Source organism: Tenrec ecaudatus, chromosome 16, assembly GCF_050624435.1.
Source record: "Tenrec ecaudatus isolate mTenEca1 chromosome 16, mTenEca1.hap1, whole genome shotgun sequence".
Classification (NCBI taxonomy): domain Eukaryota; kingdom Metazoa; phylum Chordata; class Mammalia; order Afrosoricida; family Tenrecidae; genus Tenrec; species Tenrec ecaudatus.
Window position 1 is genome coordinate 15,005,647 of NC_134545.1, and position 26,005 is coordinate 15,031,651.

The following is a 26,005-nucleotide window of genomic DNA, read 5'->3' on the forward strand; positions in this document are numbered from 1 at the left end:
GGTGAATCTTTGTCTAGTCCTTTGGGGCTGCTAACCACAAGGTCAGCAGTTTGAAACCATCAGCCGCTCTGCAGGAGAAAAATGAGGCTTTCTGCTACCATAAAGATGAGGAGTCCCAGGAAGCCACAGTAGCAGCTCTACTCTACCCTAAAGGGTCGCTATGGGTCTGTGATGGGTAGGCTTATTGTGCCAACCTGGCCAATAGAAACATGTGGGATTAATCAGGTCACAGTCTAATTGCAGGGAAAAGAGATAAATGGCTCAGGAAGGCCCATCCCTCACTCTCTTGTTCTCTGGTGATCAGACCAGTGTGTTGCTGCTTTAGCTAGTTCTGTTTCAACTTGTGAGCTACACTACCTGTGCGACAGCCAACCTGTGGATCGTGTCACTAGAGCTTGAGGTTCCTTCGAGACCTGCTACTCCAGAATACTGGTAGGTGTATGTCTTGAGCAAGAGACTGGCAGCTCCTGTCACCTTTCATTGCTTGAGTTCATCGATATCCCATCCAGACCTGCTTTGCTAAGCTCCGGAGCTGCTGACTGTTGGTGACACACCCTGTTGTTTGCTGTTGTCCTGGTTTTGTTTCTCTAGAGAACCCTGCCTAACACTGGGTCCAAATGGACTACCCAACAGGCGGTGAGTGTGCAGTCTGGTGCGCCAACTGTGCACAGTGTCGGTGGTGTAAAGATGTGGGGCAGTTAAAGGAAAGGGTCCGTCTGGCCCACCTCGTGATGCTGTGAGGTAGCAGAACAGGATGCAGGGGTTATTGCTCTACATGTCAAGGTATTCCCCACCTGAGCAATCGAAGAGAAGCCTGGCAAGTGACTCCCTGAAATCAGACAAGCATATACCCTGTGGCTAAAGGTGGGCTGGATGAACTCCGGGTACACAGGTACAGGAGGCCACAGCAGTGGGCTCAATGGCCCAGCGAGGGGATGGGGGAGATGACACAGCAGGGTTTCTTCCTATGGCTCCTTCCTCAGGGCAGAAGGCAAGCAAAGAAACCTGCTTACCAAACAGCTTCTGCATCCAGGCAGCAGGAACGAGGGCTGATCTGAGATGAATCACTCACACTCCCCGGCCCCAAGCTAGACAAGTGGGTGTTGTTTTTACATCCTCATGCCACAGATGGGACAACTGAGGCTCTGGGAAGTTCGGGCCCCCTACCCAGGCTCTCCCACCTAGTATCTAGCCCACCTCTGTGGAGTCCAACCACCCATCTATACCCGTGGTCCTCCACCTTCCTAAGGCCACGACCCTTTCATACAGTTGCTCAAGGGGGTGGTGACCCCCAATGATAACATTGTTGTTGCTACTTCATCACTGTCATTTTGTTACTGTGCTGAATCCGGCGGCCCCTGTGAAAGGGTCGTTCAACGCCCCCAAAGGGGTCACGACCCACAGGTTGAGAACCACTGCTCTACACCCAGGGGAGGGTCTCCAGCTCAGCCCAGGGGCCTCGGTGGGAGACGCTAGGGCATCGCTGGGGAGTGAGTGAGTAGGGACCACTTTCCTTGCCCCCAAGGGAGATAATAAATAGTTTGAGGGCTGGTGGTACCCAGGCCCCAGGCTCTGACCATCCTGGGCCATCCCAGACTAATTTCCTGAGCGCCCGGTGAACACTTCAGGGGGGCTGTTGGGGAGAAGTAAGCCTCGCCAACACAGGGTGAGCTGCAGGTGAGGACGAGGTAATGAGGAAATTAAAAGGTAATTTCCACAGACGCTGCCGCGCTCCTGGCCTCGCCAATCGCCTAATTGGTGATTTCTCCTTCTCCCTCGGTGGAGGGACAGAGAGGGTGAGGGCACCCCCGCCCACCAGCCCAGGCCCTGGGGGTGACAGAGGCACCCTGTCACCTTCGCTTTCACCTGTCTTTCCTCCCTGCCCCCATCAATTACTGTGGACAATTCTCCTCTCCCTCCTGTGGTTCCCTTCCCCCTCTGCCTATCTCTCTGCAGCATCCCTCCTCCCTCCCGTCCCACCTCCCTCAGCGAAGTTGCTTCCTCACCAGTCTCTATTCCCTCACCTTCCTCGTCCCTTCCCCCACCTGCCTCCTAGCTTCCCCACCCTCACCCCCTCCCCACAGTCTCACCACTGAGCCTTTGAAAAGAACTATGAGTGATCTTGACATCTTGGCAATTCTATTTCTTTCCCACCTCCACCACCACCATCACCCCCCATGCACATCCACACAGGTGGGGTTCGGTATGAGGATGGCCCTGCCTGGTCCTGCCAGTCTGGCTTCATCGGATTTGTCTGGAGTTGCAGGTGGCGTGTTTGTCCAGAGGGGCGGAAGAGTGAATCCATGGGCAAGTGGGCAGTGGAGTTTGTTGAATGGAGGTTGAATGGTGGGGTAGCCACGCGGTGGTGTGTTCGAGCTTAAACTCAGAGCACCCCATTTGCAGAAGGCTAGAAATGCTAGTGAACGCCCCAGATCTGTCACATAGTCCGGAGTCATGCCCTCTCAGTTGTGCCCTGATTGCCTTGGTCGGATGAACCTGGACCAATCCCGGAAGCTCTTCCATCGAACATGATGTGCGTGTCCCAATCATGGTCCCCTTCCCACTTCCATCTTCCTACCTGTAATGGTGATCCTTAGATCTGCCACCAGTCATGCCTCTGTGACCTTTGTATCCGAGGCCTGATTTCAGCTGTGTGGCTATGAGCCCAGGCCTTGGTGACCTGGTGCTACTGATCCCCTTCATCAGGAGGATGTACCTGCGTCTTTTCCCATGTAAGACTTAGTATGTGTTCCCTTTAAATTATATGTGAGACGGGTCTCTTTTGGACCCTAACACAGTGGATAGGTGGATAGTCTAGAGCTGACAGCGTTAGATGGATAACTGGGTAGGTGGATAACTGGGTAGGTGGGTGGCTGGGTAGGTGGGTGGCTGGGTAGGTGGATGGCTGGGTAGGTGGGTGGCTGGGTAGGTGGATGGCTGGGTAGGTGGATAACTGGGTAGGTGGATAACTGGGTAGGTAGATGGCTGGGTAGGTGGACAACAGGGTAAGTGGATGGCTGGGTAGGCGGATAACTGGGTAGGCGGATGGCTGGGTAGGCGGATGGCTGGGTAGGCGGATGGCTGGGTAGGCGGATGGCTGGGTAGGCGGATGGCTGGGTAGGCGGATGGCTGGGTAGGTGGATGGTTGGGTAGGTGGATATATGGGTTGGTGGATGGCTGGGTATGTGGATGGATGGGTAAGTGGATAACTGGGTAGGTGGATGGCTGGGTAGGTGGATAACTGGGTAGGTGGATGGCTGGGTAGGTAGATGGCTGGGTAGGTGGATAACTGGGTAAGTGGATGGCTGGGTAGGTGGGTGGCTGGGTAGGTGGGTGGCTGGGTAGGTGGGTGGCTGGGTAGGTGGATAACTGGGTAGGTGGGTGGCTGGCTGGGTAGGTGGATGGCTGGGTAGGTGGCTGGCTGGGTAGGTGGATGGCTGGGTAGGTGGTAACTGGGTAGGTGAATGGCTGGGTAGGTAGATGGCTGGGTAGGTGAATAACTGGGTAGGTGGATGGCTGGGTAGGTGGATAACTGGGTAGGTGTATGGCTGGGTAGGTGGATAAATGGGTAGGTGGATAACTGGGTAGGTGGGTGGCTGGGTAGGTGGATAACTGGGTAAGTGGGTGGTTGGGTAGGTGGATGGCTGGGTAGGTGGATGGCTGGGTAGGTGGATGAGTTAAATCCAAGCCAAACTCACTGCCATTGAGTTGATGCCAACTCACAGTCCTACTCTGTAAGACAGGGTAGAACTGCCCCTGTGAGTTTGGCCAACCTTGTGGTTAGCAGCCCAACACATCACCAGGACGCAGCCAGGACTCCTTTGGGCAGATGAGTGTAGTCGTGGTTATTAGGGGCAAAAGAAGGGGGTGCATGGACAGGGAATCAATTTGTCCCCGTGGTTTTGAGGGCCCAGTTTGCCATCCCTGCAGGAAGCCAGACTCAGCTGTCCAGCCGGCTGACCCCCCAGCTAGGAGGGCCTTGAGTGCCCTGTGCTAAGGCTTCCCTGGAGTCCGCACATGGAGCTAACAGTATGTTCAGCTGCTTCCTGGAAGGCAGATGATATACATGCTCACAGTGGTGCCTCTGAAGAAAAACCTGGCAACCTGCTCCCAAAAAGCCAAAAACCACACTGTCATCCAGTTGATAACGACTCACAGCTGCTCTTCAGGGAAGGGTCGGGCTGCCCCAGTGGGTTTCCGAGATGCAACTCTTGGTGGGAGCAGAAGAGCCCAGTCTTGGAAGTCCCACTGCTCTCTGGAGTTCTACTCTGCAACCCAGGAGGCCACAGTGAACCAGAGTCAACTTTAGTGCAACTGGTCCTTGGGGTCTGTATCCCTCTCCTTCCCCTCCCACCTCTATTTCAGCTCCCAGGACAGAGGAGAGCCTGGAGTGTCCATTGCTACTGTATGCCCAGCTCCCTCTAGCACAGAAAAGCGACTGGGCTGACCATACTGAACCACATGCCTGCTGCCTCTTCTGCAGGGTGCTTTCCCCCTAGTTCCCAGGGTGAGGACACTGAGACCAGTACAGGCTGCTCAACTGTCCCCCAACACCGGGCTCCCCCCCCCCAGATTCTGAGCCAAGCCGGCAGGAATGTGACCACCCAGGTCCCACTTTCTGTCCCCCAGTCCATCTGCAGAGGCTCCTTTGTTGCAGCTGAGACCGGGAGGTAAATGGGGGAGGGGGCCTCTGGGGGATTAGGAAGAGCCTGAAGGGAATTCCTTTCTCCCTGGGGCTCCTAGGGGCTAGGGTTGGATGTTCACCTGCTAAGACCCTGGCCTGAGCTGCCTACCTCCCACCTGCTGAGCAACTGCAGGGAGGCAGCTTTTTCCAGGGTTAAGGCCCACCTGAGGCCATCATTCTTATGCCAGCCTACCTAGGCAAAAGGAAACCAGTGGGGAAGGTGGGAGGGTGGGTGGGAGGGAGGTGGAAAGAGCTAGAAGCAAAGGAGAGAGCCAGGGGGAGACAATCCAACATGCTTTTAAAGACAGCCTTGTCTTCCTGCGCTTCTATGCGTAAGATCAGAGAAATACAGAGACACCCGTTCGTGTTCTGTGCATCCCTGCAGCCCACTTACTCCTGTCACCACACATAGAACCACACACACCACAACCACACAGGCGAAGATGCCTATCCATTTCCACGCACGCGCACACACACACACAGCATGCACACACTTGATCAGATGCTCACACACACACATGCTCACAGGCCATCACACAAGTGTCTGGACTCCGGATTTTACCCCCATACTCACACCTGCACATGTGTACACCCTCATATGCATGTGGTTCCAACCCATAGCCACCTCGCATGCACAGTGGAAGAAAGCACTGCCCGGTCCTGCACCATCCTCAATTATGGGAGGCTTGAGCCCATCCTGGCAGCCACTGTGTCCTTCCATCCCCTCCAGGGCCTCTCTTTTGCTGCCCCCTCCACTTTACCAAGCGGAGGAGGAGCGGGTCTCTCCTGATGACGTGTCCAAAGTAGGTGAGACCAAGTCTCTCCATCCTGGCCTCAAAGGAGCACTCTGGCCATACTTCTGCCAAGACGGATTTATTCATCCTTTTAGCAGTCCATGGTACTTTCAATATTCTTGGCAGATAGAGGAACACACACACACACACACACACACACACACACACACACACGGGAGGTGGCCCCAGTATTGCCCCTACTGGCCAGCTCCGCTGCAAGCTATTGGCCTGTGTCTAATGTTTTAAGAAGTTCTTCCTTAGCGTCTGCAAGCCTGATTGTATGCATTTAAAGCCCGTGTGTCTGTTAGGTCTCTGCTAATGGTTCAAAGGCCCCCACAGCACAGAGAGAGGAGCCCCCTCCTTCTCTGGTCTCTCCGTGTGGTGCGAGCGAGAAGCAGAACCCCAGTTTACAGATGAGTAAACAGAGGCCCCGAGCAGTCAGGCAGTATGCCCAGGTCAGAAAACCGGTTGGTGGAGGTACCTGGATCAGGATGGGGTGGGAGGGTGTCTTTAAAAGCAGATTAAAATCCCATGTTTATTTTTGCTACTTCCCCAGGGGAAGCCTTTAAAAAAAAAAAAAAGACAAGATCTGTAAGACACACAAGGAGGCATCTTGCATCCCTCCTCCCCCTCCCCCCCCCCCCACTCGGAGTTCTTCACTATCCCGCATCTAGTGATTATCAGCTACTACCGCTCCACGTAACAAAGAGCTAGGGAGCCTCTGATCCTGTGAAGGATGACACACAGGATATTCCTGTCCCAGAAGGGTCTACCTACTGCTGCTTGGAGGGTGTTAGGTGCCACCAAATTGGTTCCCAGGCACAGCCGAAGGAAACACTGGCCGGTCCTGCGCCAGCCTCACAATGGTGCCTGTGCGGGGTCCGTGGCTGCAGCCACCGTGTCAACCCGTCTCACCGAGGGCCTTCCTCTCCCTCTGCTTTCCGAAGCGTGATGTCCTTCTCCAGGGACTGTCCTCTCCTGACGTCTCGCCATCCCTGCTTCTAGGGAGCATTCTGTCCATACTTCTTCCAAGAAGAGGCCCCTGCTTCTTGCCATAGTGCCTCTCCAGCACCATGATTCAAATGCACTGATTCTTCTTCCATCTGCCTTATCCTTAGGCAACGTCCAACTGTCACATGCATCTGAGACCGTGGAAATCACCACGGCAGACCCATCCCACTCACAGCCACCCCCAGTAAACTGCTGCACGGAGCTTCCCAGCTTCCTGGGGGAAAAAATCTTCTCAGGAGCTAATGGCTCCATTTTTCCCCCAAGGAGCCCCTGGTAGGTTGGGCCCACTGACCTTTCCAGTTGGAATTCAAGCATGTTTTTGTTAAAAACAAAAGTTGGGATCCCTAAGCAACATACAGTTGACCTCCTTCTCTTTGCGTGTGGTTGTTACATCATCTGGTGTCCACTTGAGACTATGAAGAGCGAAGGGGTGGAGTGTAGCCTGTCAATCCAGGTTGCAGCTTGATAACCTCATCTGGAGGCTAAGCAGTGGCTCTCAAACTTCCTCATGCTGCGACCCTTTCATACAGTTCCTCATGTGGTGGTGACCCCCTAACCATGAAATTATTTTCATTGCTACTTCATCACTGTAATTCTGCTACTGTTATGAATCAAGCGACCCCTGCGAAAGGGTCATTCAACCCCCCCAAGGGGTCACAACCCACAGGTTGAGAACAACTGCACTAAGGAGATGCATAGCCCACTGGAGGCTCACTCCTTCCCTGCGAGACATTCCTGTTGACAAGTCATGTGGAGCTGTGCTGATGGTGGCCAGAGCCTTGGAGCTGGAGGAGCCACCTGGAGGCCCATGCCAGCACTAAGATGCTTCCACTGCCACTGGATCCACAACACTTTCCACCCACTGGCCTGTGATCTTCCTGCACTCGGTGTCATTGCATGCATTGCAGGCGTCTGAAGAGGAATTTATAGACTGGTACTGGACAGATGGGCTACTATCGGACGTATGGACTTGGTCTGCACTGGGCTGGGATGTTTTCTTAATGTACAATTTCTCTTTATGTACAACTTTTCCCTGTACACATATGAGTGTGTCTACGAGTTGGTTTCTGTAGCTTACCCACTCTAACACATTGAGCTTTCTATAAACAGTGTTTCCAACTGCAGGGTTCCGCAGCCTCAGTCCCGCTGCTCTGTGAGGTCATGAGAGCCACGTGGGGGCTGTCCTGTCCACTGCACTGCAAGGTGGTCAGCAGCGTTCCTGGCCTTGACCCATGAGATGACAGTAGCTCCCAGCTACGGTGATGCCCCCACCGCCACCCTAGACAAAACCGCCCCTGGTTGGGAGCCACAAGCTACAGGGGACCTCTCTGCTTCCGGTCAAGTTTGTGAGCTCTGCCCAGCCATGCAGGTGGGGGCGGGGGGTGCACTCGGTTTTACCATCCCTGCGGTCTCCCTCCGCTGAGTGAAGAACGCTCCGCCAGCTTCACTCTCCTGTTGCCCAGATTGGCTTTGTACAAGCAGAGCTGCTGTGAGCCTCCTGGTCCAGGCCTTTTGGGACACGGTGTGACTCTCCCGAGGGGACCCTTCTACTCAGTCATCTGAGGGTGATTCCACGTCCACCAACGGCATCCTACGAGCTGCAGACCGGAGCGCCGGCTTCTCAAGGAGAGAGCCAGGCGCCGGGATTCCTTTCCAAGCATCCTGAACCAAGTGCATTGGGTCTTTCCTTTCGTCACCGCCAAAGCATCCTTTGCTTTAGCAACTGCCATTAAGAAGGAACGAGCTTCAGAGTCTCCTCTGACATTCGCTCGGCTCTCCTCTTTCTTTCCTGCCCTCCCCCTTTTTAATAATTCATTTTATTGGGGCTCATACAACTCTTATCACAATCCATACATACATCGATTGAGTAAAGCACCCTTATACATTTGTTGCCCTCATCATTCTCAAAATTTGCCTTCCACTTGGGTTCCCGGAATCAGCTCATTTTCCTTTTTTTCCCCTCCCTCTTCCTTCCGGCTTCCCCCTCCCTCATGAACCCTTAATAATTTATAAATTATTATTTTATCTTATCTTACACTGCCTGGCATCTCCCTTCACCCACTGTCCTGTTGCCCATCCCCCAGAGAGGAGGTTATATGTAGATCCCCGAGATCAGTTTCCCCCTTTCTACACCTCCTTCCCTCCTGGTATCACCACTCTCACCATTAGTCCCAAGGGGTTCATCTGTCCAGATTCCCTGTGTTTCCAGATCCCAACTCTACCGCTATGCATCCTCTGGTCTAACCAGTTTGCAAGGTAGAATTGGGATCATGATAGTTGGAGGGGAGGAAGCGTTTAAGAACTAGAGGAAAGTTGTGAGTTTCATTATTGCTACACTGAACCCTGAGTGACTCATCTCCTCCCCACCACCCTCTGCAAGGGATGTCCAGCTGTCTACAGATGGGCATTGGGTCCCCATCTCGCACTCCCCTCATTCAAGATGATATGTTTTCCCCACCCCCGCCTTTGTTGCTCGAATCCTGATCCCCTCGGCCCTTCATGATCACACAGGCTAGTGTGCTGCTTCCATGTGGGCTTTGTTGCTTCTGGGATATATGGCCGCTTGTTTACTTTCAAGCCTTTAAGTCCCCAGACCAGGTGTGAAATAGAGTGAGGTGTGACCCTGGGGTTGTATCCTTTCCTCATCACTCATCACTTATTCAATCCATAAGCTTAGCAAAGCATCAAAGATCAAGGCCTCAGCATAAACGAGGGGTGGGGGTCCTTACAACCTGACCCGCCCTCCGGCAAAGGGAGAAGAGATCCAAGTCAGGGAGGAACTCACTCTGCTTAGTAACAGGATCGGCAGGCAAGGAAGGCAGCAAGACAATCTAGGGACGTGTTGCGCTGGGCAGACCCGCTGCTGCAGGAGGGCTGTGGATGTGTTAAAAAGCCAAGAATGTCACTTGGAAGACAAGAGGCACCCTGACCAAGCCACGACCTTGACGATCGTGTCACACGCATGCGAAAGCGGGACGACAAATCAGGGATGCAGACGGCGCATGGGCACTTGTTAAGTTAGGTGTTGGGGAAGGCGAGGGAATGCCCCACAGATAAAAGCAACTCACCGTGGAAGAAGGCCCACCAGCAGGCGCCTTAGACGCCGGGAGGTCAAAACATCATCTCATGTTCTTACCAGGCCCTGGAGAAGGACGCCAGGCTTGGTCATGGAGAGAGAGAGGATCGGCGAGGAAGACCTCATGGGTACAACAGTGGACACAGAGATGGTGAGGATGGCACAGGACCAGGCAGTTTTTCATTCCATTGTACCAGGGTCACTGCGAGATGGTACTGGCTCAAGGGTACTGAGCACGGGCTTGTATTGTCTCAGGGAACTTGCACGGCCACATGGCAGAGAGACCACGCATAGCGCCCAGCTGGGACTTCCAAATCAGGACACTGTGCATTCAAGTCTCACCCCCACCACCCGGGGACGACATGCCCTTGGGTAGCATTCAGCCTGCCCAAGCTGCCCCTCCCTCTCCAACAGCAACAGGGTTGAGAAATGCCCTACATATTCTAGGCCAGCGGTTCTCAACCTGGGGCTTGCGACCCCTTTGGGGGTGGAACAACCCTTTCACAGGGGTCTCCAAAGACCACCGGAAAACACATATTTCCAATGGTCTTAGGAACCAAGACACCACTCCTCTATCTGCCTTCAGGCGGGTCTGCCCACATGCAGATAGGCTGATCTGGTGAGAAAGAAGCTATCTCAACTTTCCCACTGACGTTGGCTTTTTACACATACTGTTGCAAAATGTAGCAAGGTGGCTTACTGTGGTTATATTAAGACTGTTACCCATGCTACACCATGCTTCCAGACAAAATTTCATTTAAGTTCACAATCTATCATGACATCGTTTTTGCGATCAATCACTTTGCTTTCATGATGTTCCATTTGTAACACTGAAAATACCTCCTGCCTATCAGATATTGACATGATGATTCATCACAGTAGCAAAATGACAGTGATGAAGTAGCAACGGAAGCAATGTTATGGTTGGGGGATGGGGTCACCACCACACGAGGAACCAGGAAAGGGTCGCGGCATGAGGAAGGTTGAGAACTACTGCTCTAGTCCCTGTCAGAAGGAGCCTGGCTGCATGATGGGGGGGTTGGAGCCCTCCAGCTGCTCCGAGGGAGGGAGAGCAGCCTAGGAACCCGATGGGTGGATGGGTGGCACTGTCTTCTTCTGTCCTGCGGGGTCGCTGTGAGTTAGATTCCACTTAAGGATGCCCTCCTCGCACGGTCCCTGATACCAGAGTCCCTGGTGGGGGTGCAAACCGTGGGGTGCTTACCTCCTCACCCTACAGCTCATTGCTCTCGCCACCACCCCACCTCCCCCCCAAAAGGAACCTCAGAAGGGGGGCGCTTCCAGAAGGTCCCCGCATCCTCAAAACGCTATGATGCAGTTCTACCCCCTCACCTAAGAGGTCACCAGAATCGGAATGGACCCCGTGCCAGCTCGGGGCAGTCCCTGGGTGACCAGAACTGGCTGCTTCAACCTTGCTTCATTCCCACCCTCCTTGGGGACTACTTTTTCAGCAGCAGGAAGCTGGTGTCACCTGGTCTGATTTGGGGCAGCCTGAAATGTGCTGGGCCTCATTACACTCTCCCTCGCCTTGATTGGATGGCCGAGACGAGGTCTTTCTCCGCTGGGAGCGTCATCCCTGGACCCTGCTCTAGTCTCGGCCAGGGTCCCCTCCGCTCTTGCCCGCCTCTGAGCTACAGCTCGCTGACCTCAGGCAGGGGGGGCTGTGAGGATGACCTCATGGCTCTCCTTGGGGGGTGGGGCAGCTGGGTGGGAGGGGGCTGCCCTGTGGTTCCTCCGGGTAGACGGCCCCGCATCTCCCCTTCCTTCTAGAGATGGAGAGCAAGGCTTTCGCACCTGTCTGGGCTGACTCCAAGTGTGTGATCCCGCTCCCCGGGTGTGGGGGAGATCTGTGATACCGCCTGGCTCCTAATTACCTCCCTCCCTGCACTCTCCCCTCTCCCAGCCGGCCCTCCTCCTCCGATCTCGGCTTGCCAGCACCTCCATCATCTCCCCCTGCCAGGCCGCAGGGCTCTGTCCATGGCTGAGAAGCAGGGCTGGCAGCCGGGCACGTGTCTGCTCAGGGTCCTGCTGGTGGATGTGTGTGTGTGTGTGTGTGTGTGTGTGTGTAGGCTCGATCCCAGGAACAGGTTGTAGGACCGAAGTCCCAATGTCATTCACTGCAGGATCCGTTTGGAAGAGGGGGGAATACGTGGCGGAGAAATTTTATGGAAAGTCTCCTTGCCTGGGATCCCCACAAACAGAGCCTGTTCTCGTCAAAGGGGGCAAGCCCACAGCGGTGAGAGCGAGCGGCCAGTGGGCAGAAGGTTGGAGCCATGTCAGCGATGGTGGGTCATAGCTCTGCTCACTAAGCTGACTGAAAGGTCCAGCGGGGTGTTGGGGCAGTGGGCTACCCAGGCCACCAACCAGGCCTCTGAGGGGTCCATTGGAGGACAAGGCCTTTGCCTCCACCATCTTCTATTTCCTTGGATAGTTGGCATCTCTGCCTTGCTGGATCCCACCACACAGCCTACGTGGCAGCAGCTTGGGAAACCTGCCTCCCTCCCCCATGCCGTGGTATTTCTCCAAAAGATTCCCACTCTTAGCAGATAACCCTCAGGTAGCAGAGCCAAGGGAGACCCACAGGGCATCCCTGCTAAGGGGGCTGGAAATGCCGATTGTCAGCAGGGGGCTGAATGGGAATTAACTGGTTCAAAGCCCTGACCAGAGACCTGGGACCAAGAGATCAGTGACAGTCTTGGGTCAGATGCTATCAATCCCAACTCCCGTTTCTGATCAAAGCCCAACAATCCCGTCATTCAGGTATTGATGAACTATTAGAAATAACATCCCAGACCCCCCGAGAAAGTTGCCCCAAATCACGACCGCTCTTCAGCCTCGTGCGTCAGGCATTGGCCAATGCCATCGGACAAGGAGAAGGCAATTGAAGGTTTAAGTTTGGGAAGGAAGAGAGAAGCCTGTCACTATTTATGCACCAGGATGGTCAGCCTAGAAAATACTGCAGAAGCAACTGACAAACTGCTTCAACGAACGAGACACCTTTTTGCCCAAATCGATGCTTGTTTCCTTTCTCGGTTTTGACCTTTTCCTTGAGAACGCCGTGGGTCATCCCGCTGGCATTTCAAACACTGATGGCACAGCTCCCAGCCGCCAAGCATTGCTCAAGCCACCACCGTCCGACAGATGGGTGGTGGGTTCCCCACGCATTGTCAGGTGTCATTGAGTCGGTCCAGACTCACTGTGACCCGATTGCTGTACAATAGAACGAAACACTGCCCGGCCCTTCACCATCCTCACGATTGTGCTTACGTCTGAGCCCATTGCGGCGGCCACCTTGTCAGCCCATCTTGCTAAGGACCTTCCTCTTTGTCGCTGCCCCTCTACTGTCCACAGCATGATGTCTTTCTCCAGGGACTGGCCTCTCCCAACACCACATCGTCCAAAGTACGTGAGCATCTCCCCATCCCTGTTTCTAAGAAGCACTCCGGTCTACTTCTTCCAAGACAGAGCTGTTTGTTCTTCATCTTCTTCTTCTGATCTGTTTGTTCTTTTGGAAGTCCTCAGGGTGCTTCCAATAGCCTGCACCAGCACCCAACATTCAAATGTATCCAAGCTTCCAAGTCTTCCTTATTCGATGGCCAGCTTGCTTATGCATATGAAACGATTAAAAATGCCATGGCGTGGCAGGAGGGAATCACTCCACTCTGGGTCTCCTTCTTTTGAGGGGAGGCACCTGGTCCCGTGGGATACCTGGATTTGAAAAGCATGCACCTAGAAAGAAAACTCTAGAAACAAGCTCCTAGTAGGCATGTCTGAGGATGAGGGTACATCTATTACAGGTTTGCACAACGTTTTAAATGTAGGGTTCCTTTGGTAATCACAGAGATTTTGAAAAGACAGAAAAAGATCCTGCGGGTCTTGGCCAGTGTTAAGAGACCAGCAGGACTGGCAGGAAGAGTTCTGGAAGATTCTGCCAGAGAGGCCACCTGTCCCGACTGGGAAACTTCCAACCTCTGGGCCAGGTGTGAGTTCTGAAAGCAGAAAGAACATGACGGGATGCTACAGGAGTCCTTGTACAGTCTCTTTTCTGTGGGGCGTATTGTGTTTCTGAGCTCCCAAGGTGAGCTCACCACCTCCTGAGAGCTACAGCATGGACGTAACTGTTTCTCTCCAGTCAGGGATGTGCCAGAGGCAGGGGACGTGGCGCGGAAGTAACACCTTCCACTTTATACCCCCTGTGTGAGTCTGGGTGGACTAGAGAAACAAATTCATAGACCCTCCTATGCGTATCAGAAGAGTTTATATAAAAGAGAAATTATACATTGAAAAAAACATCCTGGTTCAGTCCAGATCAAGTCCATAAATCTGATATTAGCCCATACGTCTGATACCAGTCTATAAATTTCTCTTCAGACTCACACAATACCTGTAATGATGCCGAATGCAGGAAGATCACAGGCCAGTGAGTGGGAAGTCTTGTGGATCCAATGGTAGTAGAAGCATCTCAGCTCTGGCATGGGTCTCCACGTGGCTCCTCTAGCTCTAGGGATCTGCATAGCTCCATGTGGCTTGTCAACAGGAATACAAAGCAGAGAGATTGTGTGTCCCACCTCCAGGGAGGAAGACAGGAGTTCCCAGAATCCTCAGGAGGAGACCATGCCCACACAGAGGCCTCATTGGCTATGATCTGATGGACAGGCTAGACTCCACCCCTTCGCAAGTTGACAGGAGATGATGTAACTGCCACGTTTCCCCTCCTTTTTTTTGTTTTTTGCTACCTTTTGGATTATAAACCACATGAATGCATTACCTACTCAAAGAGCAAATAGAATTTCAAGCAAATGATGTCATTTCTAAATAAAGACTCCCTGCCATGGAGTCAATGCTGACTCAGAGTGACCCTGTAGAGCCGGGGAGACACCTGTGGGTTTCTGAGACTGTAACTGTTGGCAGGAGTAGAAAGCCTCCTCTTGCTCCCACGCAGTTGCTGGTGGTTTCGAACTGCTGACTTGTGGTGAGCCTCCCAACACATAACTGCTGCGTCACCAGGGAGCCTCATTTCAAAACAGCCCTGTTGAATCCGCATATGTATGAATGCACGGATAAACAGAGTCCGTTGAAAGCCATGACTTCATCTGGGATCGGGCAGAAGTGGAGGAACAGCTTTATATGTTGTTCTACCGCCCAAAATCTCATCACTCAAACCCATCACCATTAATATTACAAGTTCCTCCCACGTCACTTTCTATGTGTGGATTTTGTTTTGTTTTTTGGTTTGGGGTTTTTGAATCTCTGAGTTACAGTCTTTTACATTGCTTTTCTCAGGTCTGAGGAAGGATTCTGTCTCTGAGAATACAGCATCCCTGTGTCACGTGGAGCGCTGGTCTAATCTAGTCTAGTCTTGGGTCCTTGGGGGTCTAGGGAACACAGAGATATAAGGGGGCAGGGTTCAGCCCCTAGCCCCACCTGGGACAAGGACTAGAGATGTGGGATCTGTGAATGACATGTGTGAGAGAGTGTGTGTGTTCATGAATGTGTATGATGTATATGATTATGTGGGTACCTGTGTCTGAGTCCATGTGTACACCACAGTGTGAGCGTGCATGTGTGTCCACATGTGAATGTATACGTGTGAGCGCATGTGTTGTGCATGCATACGTATGCATGTGGGTGTGTCTGAGGGTATGAGTACAAGTGTGAGTGTGAATGTGTGTTGGGTACAAGTGTGAGTGTGAATGTGTGTGCATGCATGTGTGTATACATGTGTGCATACATATGCATGTGTGCGTGCCTGTGAAGGTGTGAGTACAATTTTGAGTGTAAATGTGTGTTGAGTACAAGTGTGAGTGTGCATGCATGTGTGTATACATGTGTGTGCATGTGCTGTGCATGCACACATATACATACATGGGTGTGCCTATGAAGGTGTGAGTACAAGTGTGTGTGCATGGATGTGTGTATACATGTGCGTGCATGTGTTGTGTGTGGATACGTATGCATGTGTGTGTGCCTATGAGGGTGTGAGTACAAGCGTGAGTGTGAATGTGTGTGTGTTGCATCTGGGTGATTAGCAAGCTCTAAGCATGTCCTTGTAGTCATCTGGTCTTTGGTCCCCATCACTCTGTGTGTGTGTGTGTGTGTGTGTGTGTGTGTGTGTGTGTGTGTGTGTGTGTTCTCAGCCAGCCGAAGACTCCAAACATTTCCTGTAGTCATCTCATCTCCTTCTGAAGACACCACCCACTCCATCGGCCACAGGCTGCCTGCAGGGGAGACTGTTTGCTTTGGGGCCAGTGGAGATGAGGTGGGGGGAGGGCACCAGGAAGAGAAACTGCTGGCTCACACCTGGGTGTGGGCTGGAGGAGGGAGCAGAAAAGAGGACTTGATGGATGGGAAGGGAGACAGTCAGTGACAGGCGTGCCATCAGGGAAGAGTCCGAGGGGGGTTGGGGGGAAGAGAGTGAGAGAGAGAGAGAGAGAGAGAGAGAGAGAGAGAGAGAGAGAGAGAGAGAGATTTGCTTCTCCCTGTGCCAGGACCAGGAAAGGTGCGTGCCTGTGTAAGTCCACTCGGGAGCCTGCAAGAGCCAGGGCAGCTACACCAGGAACTCTTCCACCATCCCTGAGCATCTACTGTGTGCTGGGGCCCGGCTCTGAGCTGGGTACAGTGGAGAAGGTCAGGGTGTTAACCTTGACAAAGGGAGACTGGGTGGACTGCTGGCCGAAATGGAAACCAGCTGTAGGGACACGTGTGGACGCCCATGTGCGTGCGAGTGCACATGTATGTATGCGTGTGTCCACGCCCTGGAGAAAATGTGACAAAAGAGACCGACAGACTCTTGACTTGGAGAGACTGAGAGCAAGGAGGTTAGGCAGAGGGAGGAAGTGAGGGAGGGAAAGAGCTAGAAAGGGAGGGAGACCGACAGGGAGGGATGAAGGGCAGGAGGGAGGGAGATAGAGAGGACATGCCACCTGGGCATGCTTCAACCCACCCTCCCAAACCTTCTCTAGCTCCCTATTGCTCCCCAGCTCGCACCTGCCCTCCCAGGCCTGGCCACCCTGACTCCCAACCCTCTGGCCCAGGTTCTCATGGAGGCGGGAGGGGGAAGGGCACCCTCCCGTGTATAGACACAGGCCCAGACCAGGTTGGTGCCTCTGTTGTTTTGTTTTCGCGTTGTATGGTGGTTTGCGTGGAAATCCGTTGGCCAGGCACGTTTTGCTTCAGGACTTTGGTGGCAGTGCCAACCGAGTCACAGCGCCCTCACGCTTCCTGCCGGGGCCCCTAAATCTATGGAGCCACGTGGAGAAACAGGTGGGAACCAGGAAGCGTGTCCCAATGCCCATCAGATGGCCTCCAATTTCCACTTGCACATACACAATTTCCAGATACACGTAGCTTTCCTGCCAGGTATGCAAGACCCAAGGGGGCCTTTGGTTGCATGGTCATCCCCACTACCCCTGGGTGCCCTCAACTCCAATCCAACATGGCAGCCCTGTGCAGTAGTGTAGGGCCAGTCGGAAGTGGATGGGCAGGGGTCTCCAGGTGAACTTGAACCTCCCACCTATCAGGAGGCACCCAAGTGCATCAGCTCTTTGTACCACCTGGGGACATCCAGTAAATGTCATCCTAGGCAGGCAGGGCATACGTCCTTGGCCGGCTGGGTGAAGGTCAAGAGCCACGGCTACCTGGAAGCCATTTCCGGTCTCTTGGCTGGCCTGCCTCGGGGCCTCTTAGTACTTCTTGGGAAACTCCCTGATTGAGCACCAAGGTTGAGCACCCTTAAGCACCCACTGCTTAACAGCCAATTCGAAGCCACCCTGTGGCCTCTGAGGGAGGAAGACTTGACGATGACCCTCCTTGGCTGAGGGAGGAAGACTGGCCCTCCACCCCTCCTCCTTCTGTGCCCTGAGCACCTTCCTCTGCTGGCTACTCACCTGCCTTTGCTCGGAGCTGGTCACATTTCACATGCGTGCACAGTCGCACATGCACACACTATCATAATACTCACACCCATGCACACACACACACAGCCGCACGCTCAGACACCCCACTCCAGCTATCAGGGGGTCCCATGCTGGGCTGAAAAGTCCCCCCACCAACCTGGAATCCCCCCCAGGCCCTTCCCAGAAGCCGGGGGATGACAAAGGGCAGTGAGGAAGGACAGTGTGGGGGACAAGGAGGGACAGTGGCGGTGGCAGGGGAGCAGCACGGAGAGGAAGGAGAGGCCTTCGCTCCTGCAGCCGGGCCTGCGCAGCCAGCACGTGGCCAGACCGTGTTTTAATAAGCTCGGCCCATCTCACCCTCACGCCAGCTGCCTCGCGGCCCCGGCTCTTCCCGCGTGGCCCGTTTATTCCTCGTTAGCAGAATCACCTGTGTGTCCAATAGCCCAGCTCCGCCTCGGAGGTGCGGGGAGACGTTCATTCGTGCTCCGGCAGAGAGAGGGGAGGATGGGGAGACTTCACAGCAACGTTGCTCTGGCCACAGGGACTGGACCGGTCCACGGGCCCCAGGCACGGACAGCCCCACCCCCAGAGTGGGCCACCTCCCCCTTCGGAGGACTGCCTCCCAACAGTAGATGTAGATGCAACTGGCGTACAAATGTGTGGCTTCTCCAGCAAACCCCAAACCAAACCCCGGGTAGGAGAGATGCTCTCTCCTGGTGGATCCGGGGCTCTGCAGATCCAGGTTCCAATCCCCACCCCACCCCTGGGCAAGCTCGGGCACGCCACTCCACCTCACTGACGCTCCCTCCTGCCCCTGCCATTGTCGGCTGACCATCAAAGAGCTAGCAAGAAGCCAATGCTTAGCTGGTGGGTGGCAGCATCTGGCCACAGCAGTAAGCAGCAAGTAGGGACAGCCGCTGAGATAGCGCCCCTCGCTACCTCTTTGAGACCCCCCTCCTCCCTGGCTCTCAGGGTCTCCCACAACCACCCCATGACTCTCAACTGCCAGCTCCCTGAGGTCAGGGGCCTCTTCTAGCAAGAATTATAGCAATCATCAACCTTCAGGGGCAGGTCTACCCGGTCCTCTGGGGTCGCTGTGAGTCAGACAGCATCCACTGGGGGTTCTTTTCTTGTGGAGCACATGAGAGGTCTAGGAGCTGTTTGTTGATTGACTAATGAACCCGTGCCCTCCAACTCCTCTCATCACCATTTGCGCTTCCTGCTTCTCCAGACGGCCTTCGGGGTCCAGCGCTCCAACCTGGAGGGAGGCCGGAGAAGACTTGAAGCGTTTGCATCGTGGCCAGGAGCACCGAGAGTCCCGTGGAAAACCGGGGACAACCCATGGACAGCCCAGAGCACAAACACATCTGTCCTGGAAGAAGTCGCACCAGACTGCTCCCTAGAGGCAAGGATGGCGAGACTTCATCTCAAAGTACTTTGGACGTGGTGTCAGGCGGGGGCTGGTAGGAGGGAACCAGTCCCTGGAGCAGGACATCATGCTTGGCAGAGTAGGAGGAAGCAAAACATCGGCAGACCTCCGGCAAGATGGACTGCCACAGTGGCTGCCCCGGGGGGCTCACATATAAGGACAATGGTGAAGATGGCACCGGATGGGGGCGGTGTTTCATCCTGTTGTGACATAGGGTCGCTATGGGTCGGAACCGACTCGGCAGTACCTAAGGACAACGGTAGCCAACCACGGGGATCGGTTACTTATTTCAGGTGCGTGATTCTGAAGTGGGGTTTTGTGGTCATTATATAATCTGTTGTCAATTTGAGAGGATTAAGAGCGAAGAGGTGGAGTTCAGCCTGTCAACCAGGTCTCGACTTGATGACTTCATTTGGAGGCGCTAAGGAGATAAATAGCTCACTAGAGGGCAGACACACGCTCACTCCCTGCGAGACATTTCCATTGACAAGAGACATGGAGCTATGCTAGAGCCCGGGAGCAGGAGGAGGCACGTGGAGACCGCTGCCAGCGCTGAGATACAACACCACTGGATCCACAAGGCCTTCTACCCACTGGCCTGTAATCTTCCTGAATTTGGCATCATTGAATGTGTTTCGTGAGTCTGAAGAGGACTTTAAAAGTTGGTATCAGACATATGGGCTAATGAATATCAAACTTATGGACATGATCTGGACTGGGGTAGGTGTTTTCTCAATATTCAACCACTCTTTTATATAAAGCTCTTTCTTATACATATATGAGTGTCTATGAATTTGTTTATCTAGTCCACCCAGACTCACACAGATTTCCACACGCTCTGATCACCGTGGAACCCGAAGTACACGCCATTTTCATTGATCCAGAGAGCTCATGTACCACTCATGAGATGAGCAAGTTGCCGATCAGGATGTATAGCATGACCCACCCTCTGTGCAAAATACACACCATGCATGAAGCATGCCTGAGGGAAATACAGACAAAACCATGGTCGGCCTCTCCTCTGCGGGGCTGCAGGGGAGCAGTGGTAGGGGGGACAGGGGGCTTCTAGGTGGACTTGATACACTTCCAAACTGCTTTGACTTTTCACATCAACTTTGTCCTGGCGGTCGGGCCGCTCACCGGAAGGACAGTGGTTAGAACTCACCTACCCAGCCAGCTCTGTGGGAGAAAGACCTAGAGTCTCCCTCCCTTAAAAGTTCCCAAACAAGCCTCACCTACCGCCGTTGAGCTGTACCGCTCCTGCCGCCACTGCCGCTGCCGTGGTGCTAGTTAGGTACAGCCGAGTCGGTTCGGACCCATAGCGACCCTGTGTTACAACAGGACAAAACACCGCCTGGTCCTACGCCATCCTCACCCGTGTCCTGTGTGAGCCCATCGGGGGCAGCCACTGCGGTAGTTCATCTTGTCGAAGGTCTTCCGGTTTTTTGCTGACCGTCTACTTCACCAAGCATGATGTCCTGCTCCAGGGATTGGTCTCTCGTGACCGACAACATGACCAATGTACGTGAGACGAAGTCCCGCCACCCTTGCCTCCAAGGAGCATGCTGGCTGTCCTTCTTCCAAGAGTCTTCTGTTGAGTCCCAGGGAGCTTACGTAGGTAGGGTTTCTGAGGTTGTCCGTCTTTATGGGAGCCAGCCATCACAGGCCACTGCCTCACCCACAGCCCACCAGGGCTTCTTCCCATAAAGGAAACACCTGACTCAAGGAGACCCTGTGGGGCAGGGTGCAACTGCCCCAGGGCATTGCAGAGACTGTAATTCTTGATGGGAGTAGAAAGCCTCACTGTTCCCTTACAGAGCGACTGGTGGTTTCGAACTGCTCACCTCAAGGTTAGCAACCCAGTGTGTCACCACTTAGCCACCAGGGCGGCTTCCCATGGAGGCGACAGCCTAGGAAATACTATGGAACCATCCTGCACTGACAGATAAGGCCACTGTGAGTTGGGACCAACCCCTGGCACCTGCTGACAGCAGCAACGGGTCTCTTGTGAATTTTAAAAACTAATTTGAAATGGCCCGGATGTCACTCTTTGACGGCGAATCCACACCAACAGCAGGAATTGTCGCAGACTCCAGGACAGTCCATCCTGCCCGTGTCCCACGGTGCACCGTTGTAAAGCATGCTGCCCTCAACGCTCGGGCTAGGGGTGGAGACCAGAGACTGGAGGGACGAACCCCTAGCTTCTCACCTCCACTCAGCCCCTCACTTCTGCCTCTCCTCTACGCTGGGACCAGCCAGTGAGCTGGGTAAGCATGGCCTTACTCCTGCTTGCTTGCATACTGAGCTGCAGTTCACTGTTCCTCGTGGCTTTGGGTGCTGGGCTGGCTGTAAGGGTCCCTGCCGGGGATTGTAAATGTGGAAAGAGGCTTGGGTTCTGGTGGAAGGCGAAGTGGGCTTGGCAAGGGGAGAGAGACGGTAGCTCAGACTAGAAGGATTTGGGATGTGGTGTGGGAAAAGTGACACGGTCTCTACAGATTACTAAGGACATGTGAGTCCATGCTTGCCTTGCTCACTGGGTACTCCACACAAGCTATTTACAAAGGAAAACAGCTCACACCCACTGTCATGGAGATGATGCCGACTCACAGCGACCCTGTCATGGAGTCGATGCTGACTCACAGTGACCCTACAGGACAGGGGAGAAGATGGTAACTCTGGGCGGGAGTAGAAAGCCCCGTCTTCCACCCACAGAGCGACTGGTGGTTTCAAACTGCAGACCTTGAGAATTGCAAGCTAATGGGTCACGATGGTCCCCATGTGTAAGGGACAAGGAAAGCCAGGCTCCCGCACAGGAGAGGTGTCAGTGGCTGTAAGACGTCGTGATAGATCCTTGGGGGTGAATTGCCCCACAGCTTGCCCATAACGGGGATGACCTGAGCCCACCCGTTGGATGCCTGCAAGAGAACTGCCCAACAGCCTGGCCATGTCCGCAATGGAACCGACCACTGGGGGAAATGATGGAGCTTCAAAACGCTCACAGGGGGGAAAGCAATTGGGAAGCGAACCGAATGTTCCCATGAACATTGGGTATCCCCCACCTGTCGGTTCTCTCGCTCTCTCTCCTTTCTCACAATCGCATGTGCATCCCCCATGATACCAGAACCCCTTAAAAGCACCCGGGTGCTGATTCAGGGGGCGGGGGGATGGGTAATGCTACCTACATTGTACGGCCGTCTGGCATCGGTGGACTTGTTCCAAATCTGAACTCACCGCCCTCCAGTGGAGGACGCCGATTGACCTCTATGCCCTGAGGACAGGAGAGACCTGCCCCAGAGGGTTTCACTGAGCAGCTGGTGGGTCCGAGCTGCTGACCTTGCAGTTAGCAGCCCAGCACTGACTCTCTATGCCATGTCCCACGCTGGCTGTCATTAGATGCCATTAAGTCAGTTACGACCCATAGCGACCTTGCACACCTCAGAACAAAACACCTCCTGGCTCTGTACCATGCTCACAATGGTTCTGAGGCCTGAGCCCATGGTTACAGTCCCTGTGTCCATCCATCCCACTGAGGGCCGTCTCTCACTCCTTTCCCAGCGTCTCTCTCCAGGGACCGGTCTGTCCTGATCACATGCTCTAAGTACATGAGATGCACTCTCACCATGCTTGCTTCCAAAGGGTCTCTGGCTGTCCTTTTCCCAAAGACAGACTTGTTTGTCCTTTGGGTTGTCCGTGGTGTGTTTATTATGCTTTGTCATGACTCCCATGCATCGATTCTTCTCTGGGCTTCCTTATTCATTGGCCAGCTTTCACAGGGGTGAGAGAGGATGATAAACACCATGGCATAGGTCAGGCACACCTTAGTCTCAAAGTGCACCCTTTGATCACTTGTAGCTGGCAAGGGGCTGGGGGAAAGACGGGAGACTGATGACTGGCTCCCAGTCCTGTTCTGGGCCACAGTGTCCACCTTTCTGAGCCTCAGTTCCTCCATCTGCAAAATGGGACTGGTCCGTGGTCCTAACTGGGATGAGAGGAATCCTGCAGCACCACCCTGCCGGGGCCACTTATCATCGATGCACGAGTTTCGGGGGAGGTCAGGGATGCTGTTAAATGCCCTGCCATGTACAGGATCGCCACCCCCCCTACACACACACACACAAGGATCGGCTTGACCTCAAAGGTCACCTCCCTAGACTTCTGTGGGGTCTCGGCAAGTGATGGAAACGGTTGGCACGGCAAACACTGTGACCATTCTGCTGACTGTCCCCATGGCCAGCATGTTTAAACCTGGAAGTTGCGGGCAGTTGTCCATGCCCATGGCCGAGCTCCCAGGAGCCACTGGGCTGAGTCATCGTCCAGGTGAGCGCACGGCTGTCAAAACAGTTGCTCCAGGGACCAAGTCCTAGAATGACCCCTTGTCTCCCTGCCCGAGGTCAGAGGCAGCAGGGCCCACGAGGTGGCAAGCAGGCTGGCCAGGGCAGCAACAGGCCTGGCGGGAAGCCCCCAGCTGGAGGCTGACCAGCTGGCTGAGCCCCTGAGCTGGGGCCCAGCTGTCCAGCCTGGGCCCGGCCCTCTCTCCCTGCTCCCGGGGAGCAGGAATTAGCACGCAGGCATCCTCTGCACCTCCCCGCTCATTAACCCACCCCGCCTCCTTCCACGCCAAAAGCTGAAGATCTGTTTGTGGCCTCACGCTCTACTGCTGGGCCTCTGATTGCAGCCACGGTCCTCCTGACTGTCCCACCTGGGGGCCACTCCTTCCCATCTGCCTCCCACTCGCTCCCAACCCTGCCCCTTTGTCTGCGCCCCTCCGCCTCCGCCCTCTCTGGTGCCCCCTGCATCTTTGTGCACCAAGCCTTCTGTCCTTGCTGCCCTGCCCCTCAGCCCCTCCTGTCCTGTCCCTCCCCCTGCAAGAGTAAACCACCAAGCATTGGAGGAGCCAGGGACCGGGGACCTGAAAGAGAGTCCTTGGGGGTGACCATTCCCTGTGTCGCTGTCCAGCGAGCATTGCCATTCAAGGTCAGTCATTCAACCCCACCAGCCGCTCTGCAGGACAGAGGAGGCTGTCCTTTCCCATAAAGATGCACAGCCTTAGAAGCCCTAGATTGGGTTGCTGAGAGCCCTGGTAGCTTAGTGGGTTACTAACTCACAGGGCTGTTACCTACAGGGTCAGCAGTTGGAAACCATCCGCCCCTCAGAGGGAGAGAGATGAGGCTTTCTAGTCTTGCAAAAGGTTCTCAGAAACCCACAGAGCATTGCTACTTCGGCCAATAGGATTTATCTGAATCACCGTGAGCCAGAGCAGACTCTGTGGCAGTGGGTTTGGGACACACACACACACACACACACACACACACACACACACACACACTGTGAGGGTAGAACCCATGAGAACCCACAGGACTGCTTAGTTTCGCCAGGACTCCCAATGCCCCACCTCTGACAGCCTCACGCTTTCCTCCCTCCCTCCTCTGAGTGGGAAATGGGGGTGTCCATCTTGTGCAGGTTCCTGCTTTCGCAGGCTTCAGTGCTTCCTCGTGTCGTGGTTGTCTTCGTTGTTGGGAAAACACCGGGCACAGCAGATACTTGTCCCGCAGCGTCCGTCCGCAGGTTGCAGGAAGCAGTACAGACAGCGCGCTTCAGGCTGTAAAACCGTGTCCACCCCCACCCTCTCCATAAGGCCCCGCCCCCCAACGACATGACGTCACTGCAGCCCCAGCTAACCTGCTGAACTGCGACCCTAGGTGGGCAGGATTTTAAAAGAGCGTGATGCTCAAAGACCCGTGACTCATTCCACTCACACGACTTACTGGCCTTAGTGGTGTTGCTGTGATCCGTAGGGCCAGCAGTTCAAAACTGACCAGGGACGGGGATCTCTACTCCCGTCAGGAGTTACTGTCTTGGAAACTCGGTTCTACCTTCTTCCTAGCGTGTCCCTGCCGTCAGAAAGGACTGGGTGGCAGGGAATTTGGCTTTTGATTTGGTCGTTGGAAGTAGTGAAGACTTGAGGGGCTATTTGTTGGCTGGAGAGGTTTAAAGATGGTTTCAGGGCTGTGTCATTTCAGGGGGAGGGGCCTGCTGGCACAGTGGTTACAAATTGAGCTGCAGATTGCTGACTGCATGGTCCACAGTTGGGAACCAGCCGCCCTGCGGAAGAAAGACCAGGCTCTCTACTGCTGGTAAGAGCCACAGTCTCAGAAACTCACAGGGGAAGTTCTACCATGCCCTATAGGGTCTCTGTGAGAGTTGGCGGGGTGGGAGGGGGGAGGTGTTAATTGTTTCAGGGGCTTAGCCAGCCCGCTTTGGCTCCGGAAAAATGCAGCTTCCATGTGAATTTCCTGGGAAGGCTTCTTCACAGGGCCAGACTTGGTGCTAGACTAAGGTGACCAGATTTTAAGCCCCCACCATTGACCAGGGGTGGGGGGGGGAGGGATGGGGTGGGTGTTCTTGATTAATAATTGGGTCTATATGGAGCAACAAAAATTTTCATAGAACACAAAAATAGAAATAGTATTGTAATATATATTTTAACTTCGATATAAGTACAATTTACAAATATAATACATTAAAAATTATATATAGTATTATTTTATTCTTTGGCATATTTTTCATTTGAGTGAATTTTTTAGTAGATTGCTGTCATTTAAAAGGTCATCAAAATTTTCACAAGAATTTGTTAAATTATATTTCACACATAAAATGGCTTTCAAAGTCTCAACACTTAATTGTGATTTTTCTGATGTCCACACTTTATTTACCGCAGAAAAAATGCGTTCAGTCGCAGTATTAGTTCCTGGTAAGGACAGCGTGTATTCCACAATTTTTAGTGCATGATAGTATGGAACATGGTTTGTTTCAAAATGATGAAATATTTCTAACCATTTGTTCTCTATTGTGATTTTTGCTGATGCCCAAGATTTAACCCTTTCCTTATCAATATATATTTTTAATAATGATACGTCATTAAAAAGATCATTTTCAGAAATAACACTATATGGGAAATTTTGAGTAATATGATCAAATGATTTCTGCACATCATTCTAATTAAGTTCTTGTTTTAATGTAACCCAATGAAAATGTTCAATATTATTGTAATTTACAGTCCACTCTTCTAAATAATCTATGTAGTTACTATAGAACTTT